The sequence below is a fragment of the Emydura macquarii genome, unplaced genomic scaffold (assembly GCF_026122565.2).
Source record: "Emydura macquarii macquarii isolate MOO-44397 ecotype Brisbane River unplaced genomic scaffold, CSIRO-AGI_Emac_v2 contig_2676, whole genome shotgun sequence".
NCBI lineage: Eukaryota > Metazoa > Chordata > Testudines > Chelidae > Emydura > Emydura macquarii.
Window position 1 is genome coordinate 3574894 of NW_027132813.1, and position 5539 is coordinate 3580432.

General features: G+C 42.8%; 1 long non-coding RNA gene across 1 annotated transcript; it reads right to left on the bottom strand.

Moving 5' to 3' along the window:
• Window positions 1-4020: 4020 nt before the first annotated feature.
• LOC137164473 (uncharacterized) lies at window positions 4021-5124 on the bottom strand. The gene is made up of 2 exons (XR_010923044.1): window positions 5010-5124; window positions 4021-4110 (listed from the first exon to the last, which is right to left on the bottom strand). It is a non-coding gene; the product is annotated as an uncharacterized lncRNA (long non-coding RNA).
• Window positions 5125-5539: the final 415 nt, after the last annotated feature.

Consider the following 5539-nt stretch of genomic DNA (forward strand, 5'->3'; position numbering starts at 1 on the left):
AGTGGCCATGGCACATCCAGTTTCACAAGTAACAAGCACAGCAGGAGAATACTGCCTCTCAAAGCAAATTGTTAATTTTCTAGTTATACCCAGGAAGGTAGAACCATCTGTCAAGAACTTGTCCATTTGTAAATTAGTACTTTAATGTGCCTTCCCTTTTCGCACAAACCTTCTATGTTTGTGACAGGAGTTAGCATCATGGAAACTATGGAGAGTGAATTCTGTGTAGAGAACACAAACAAAACCCACACCACGAGAGAGCTTTCTTCATCACACTTTGAGAGGAATGAGGAAACATCACTTATTTTCCTTAACTCTCTGGACATCGTTCAGGTTCCTGAGTTGTACTCAGGGTATTGGTTAAACACTAATCGAGGGCAAATTACCTTGAAAAGAATGATTGGCATACACACAGAGCTGTGGTAGAGCTCTCCCTCTAGCTGGACATGCCACAGCCTGTTGTGTTTGGACCTCACTTCTCTGGGTCCTGTATGCTCATTAAGCCTCTGGAATCTGAACTCCATTCCTGGCTGGAGGTCTGTAGGCTTACTCTTGGGTTGCTCTCAAAGAGGGCAGGGGACTATAGCTCAGGCAATTCCCCTCTATTTCCCCCCTCTCTCTCTAAAGTAGCCACTATTCTTTCAGACCAGGAGAACTAGCTGGGATTCCCATCAGTGCTACAGTGGCCAGAGGATTTGCTCATTGGTAGTGAGCAGCTCACCTTAGTCCCCAGTCACCAAACATCCTAGTGCACTCCCAACCCCCTGCAGTAACTCCTGTTTCCTAGCTCCACCCTAGTCTCTCCCAAATGACCTTTTGTTTCATGACTGCTGAATTAATTCTTTGTTTTATGGTAGTGACTGAAGCCCCCTTACACATGCACATAGCTAGAGACAGTTCCTGCCTGCCGAGCTTCAGTTTAAACAGACAGGACAGCCCAAGGATGGAAGGGAAAGAGAGGTGAAGTAGCTTACTCAAGGTCACACAACAGACCAGTGACAGACTTGGGAAGAGAGCCCAGGTCTACAAGCTACCAGCCCAGTGTCCTGTGTACTGACTCACACTCCCTTTTGCCAATCACTCTTATCTGAGGTCAATAGGAGACAGGTCCTGGCTCATGTAGTAGACACTACAAGCCAGCATTTGAAATCTGGATGCAGACCTTTTTTGGGGTTTGTTTGAATACAAACCTACATGATTTACCCCAAATAATGGGCTTCACAAGCTTCTGGCCAAATTCATCACTGGCTTGTGTGTGTGCAGCCCAGAACTCAGGAGCAATCCCACCAATAATAAACCCATATGCGGGAACCCCAGTGTTCCCAATCAACCTTACAGCAAACAAACTGTGTGCAGTTCAGCACTAAAGAGCAACCCTGCACTAACAAACCAGTGTACCCAGCTCATTTACCTTTATGTGCTTCTCAGAAGTAACCTTATGGTAATGAATCAGGGTCCTGAGTGCTTATGAGCTACCCTACAATAACAAACCTGCCTGTGCAGCTTCAACTCTCATAAACAACCCCACAAAACAAACAAGAGTGCCCACATGAGACAGGAAAAACAATAGGTAAGGAAACATTTCTATTTATTTTTTGAATTAGTTCATTGATTTTCATAAAGAAACAAAAAGCACATGAAGGTAAAAGACATAGTTTGTGTCGGTTTCCAAATATTGCACACATGATGGGATCTCCAACAGAGGTATCGAACTATGTAATTTTACAACTTGTCAATGCTTTGTCTTTTTAGGTGACAAATCTGAGGAACTGTCCCAGATTGAGGTGTCAATAGAGGAGGTTTTGGAACAAATTGATAAATTACACAGCAATAAGTCACTAGGGCCAGATGGTATCCACCCAAGAGTTCTGAAGGAACTCAAATGTGAAATTGCAAAACTACTATATGTGATATGTAACTATCATTTAAATCAGCTTCTGTATCAGATGATTGGAGGTTAGCTAATGTGACACCAATTTTTAGAAAATGCTCCAGAGGCTATCCCACCCAGCAATTACAGGCTGGTAAGCCTAACTTCAGTACCAGGAAAATTGGTTGAAACTATAGTAAAGAACAGAATTATCAGACATATAGATGAATACGATTTGTTGGGGAAGAGTCAACATGGCTTTTGAAAGGGAAATCATGACTCACCAGTCTACTAGAATTCTTTGAAGAGGTCACCAAACATGTGGACAAGGGTGATCCAGTGGATATAGTGTACTTAGATTTTCAGAAAGCCTTTGACAAGGTCCCTCTCCTAAGGCTGTTGAGCAAAGTAAGTGGTCATGGGATAAGAGGGAAGGTCCTTTCCAGGATCAGTAACTGGTTAAAAGATGGGAAACAATAGATAGGTCAGTTTTCAGAATGGAGAGAGGTAAATAGTGGTGTCCCTCAGGAGTCCGTACTGGGACCAGTACTGTTCAATATATTCATAAATGATCTGGATAAAGGGGTAAACAGTGATGTGGCAAAATTTGCAGACGATACAAAACTACTCGAGAAACTTAAGTACAAACCAGACTGCGAAGAGTTACAAAGGAATCTCACAAAACTGGGTGACGGTGCAACAAAATGGCAGATGAAATTTAAAGTTGATAAATGCAAAGTAATGCACACTGGAAAACATAATCCCAACAACACATATAAAATGATGGGGGGTCTAAATTAGCTGTTACCACTCAAGAAAAAAATCTTGGAGTCATTGTGGACAGTTCTCTGAAAACTTCCACTCAATGTGCAGCAGCAGTCAAAAAAAGCTAACAGAATGTTGGTAATCATTAGGAAAGGAATAGATAAGACAGAAAATATCTTATTGCCTCTTTATACATTCATGGTACACCCACATCTTGAATACCGTGTGCAGCTCTGGTTGCCTCATCTCAAAAGATATATTGGAACTAGAAAGGGTACAGAAAAGGGCAACAGAAATGATTAGGGATATGGAAAATCTTCCATATGAGGAGAGATTAATAAGACCAGGAGGTTTCAGCTTGGAAAAGAGCTGACTAAGTGCGGATCTGATAGAGGTCTATAAAATCATTACCGGAGGGGAGAAAATAAATAAGGAAGAGTTATTTACTCCTTCTCATAACACAACAACTAGGGCTCACCAAATTAAATTAATAAGCAGCAGGTTTAAAGTGAACAAAAGGAAGTATTTCTTCACACAATGCACAGTCAACTTGTGGAACTCTTTGCCAAAGGATATTGTGAAGGCCAAGACTATACTGAGGTTCAAAAAAGAACTAGATAAGTTCAAGGAGGATAGGTCCATCAATGGCTGTTAGCCAGGATAGGCAGGGATTGCTGTTTGCCAGATGCTTAGAATGGCCAATGCAATGAATCACTTGATGATTACCTGTTCTATTCATTCCCTCTGAAGCACCTGGCATTGGCTACTGTTGGAAGATAGGATACTGGGCTAGATGGACCATCGGTCTGACCCAGTACAGTTGTTTTTATGTTGCTTTCCACTCTTATTTCTTTCAACTTCCTGGCTGTGTCAAAAGCATAGTCAGTCAATCTCCTGCTGCCACACTAACATTATGTTCTGCAAGACCAGACAATACAAAACCAGACAATACTACATAGACATAACATGTTAGGATGGAGGTAACTGATAAAATAGGAGACAGTGTATATGAATAGGGAGATAAGCAAAGTAGGGATGGGGCAGGAAAAGGAGGGGTTAGGTGGCATGGAGGTCTGGCATACTTTGAACCATCTCAACATTTTTATCCAAACTTACCTAGAAATGGGTTCCAAATTTCTTCAAATTCATATAATTGTTCCCTATAGTAATGAGCTATTTTTTCTTTGATGGTTAACTCAGACATATTCAAATACCATTGCTCTATTCCAGGCAGAAGTTTACTCCATTTTTGTAAAAGCATGCGCTTGGTGATCACTCTAGCTCTCAAGATACAAAATCTTTGTGGTGGAGGTAAACCCAGCATAGCAGGTAATAACCAAGGCCACACTTTTCAGCTTCGGTTTGACTGCTGAAGCTGAGTACTATTTTTAACTTTTGTGGCCACTTCTTTCCACAGCTGCCTGACTGTTGGACAGTCCCATAGCACATGTACCAGGATTCCTTTTTCTGTGTTCCTGTACCAACAAACAGCAGAGGATAAGGCCTTTATCTTGTGCAACCTCTGTGGTATCCAAGACATTCTGAATAAACTCTTGTTGTATCCAGAGCAGCCTGAGATCCACAGAAGTACTTTTAACATAACACAATGTGCTCTGCCATGGGGATTCTTTTAAGGGCTGTGATGAATCTCCTTCCCAGGCTTTAACAAAGAACTCCAGGGTAATGGAGTTCTTCTTCAATAATTAAGTATCTTTAGAAGGCATGGGCCTGGAGAGTTTAAAGAGTGAGAAAGGAAAGTGATTTTGAAAATGATGAACAGCCCCTTCCCAGTGTACTGTTCCACTGAACAGTGTTTTCTGTCCCTCCATTTCTCACGCTTCAGAATCCCTGGGGCCAGCAGCAATAAGAAAATGGAACAACAGCAGGCCTGGATCTGACAGTAATGAATGAGGTGAGGAGGAATGAGAGGTATGTTTATGACACTTACTATGGAAACTGTTCAAAGGGGATCTAGGAATGTCACTGGCTTTTGTCTTCAGTTGAACAATACTGTCAGCCTTTTCCTTCCCCACTCCAATCACTTTAAAAGCCTGCAAGAGGTCAGGGTGAACCAGACCCAGCTAGTGCCTAAGGCACTTTAATGATCTCTGCCATAGGCCCTGCTTCCTTTTCTCCAGACTTGGTCACTGTTCAGCGCATGGTCTCATGCATCCTGCTCCTGTTCAGGGGGTACAGGATACAGGAGAACTGGATGCAGCATGGCTACCGCCAGGAAAAGGGATGTCGAGGTGCTGACTGTTTGGATGGGAGTCCCCACTGCAGGTGCCCAGCTCTTAGGAGAGGGAAGGGTCTGCCCTTGCAAAATAGAGTATACAGTAGGGTCGGAGGTTTTTAAACACAGATTTCCACTAACCAGAGTTATAGAGAGTGGGTCTTAATCCACCAGGCAAAAGGGAAACAGCTGTCAGTAAGGTGAGAGTGGGTCCTTTGTATCCCTGCACTTTTGTCACAGGGTTCATGATCGTTAGCAGTCTCCAGGGCAGCCCTGGAAGCCATTCACTTAAATGTAAAGGCAGTAAATGTTGTGCAGCTTTCCACACGTTCATTGCCTCTTCCACCAGCTCACTCATTCCTTTGTTCATCCCCCTGCCGAGGTGGCCACCTATTCACTCAACTGGCCTGGCCTCACACTTCTCTGTTCATTAACCTGTTCACTCACTCACCTGCCTTCTCACCCTCTCACTCAGTGACTTATTCAAGTTAAAGTCACTCTTAACCCCAAATCAGCATGTTTAAATGCTGCAATCACATCAGTTTAGATTCACACCTTGGACCTGATTTTCATCCACACTAAGGCCACATGTCACAGATCTGATAGTCTGAGAATTAGATGCCTCCAGTTAAACTGGTGAAAACTTGTGTGTAGACAAATGCTTCATAAGG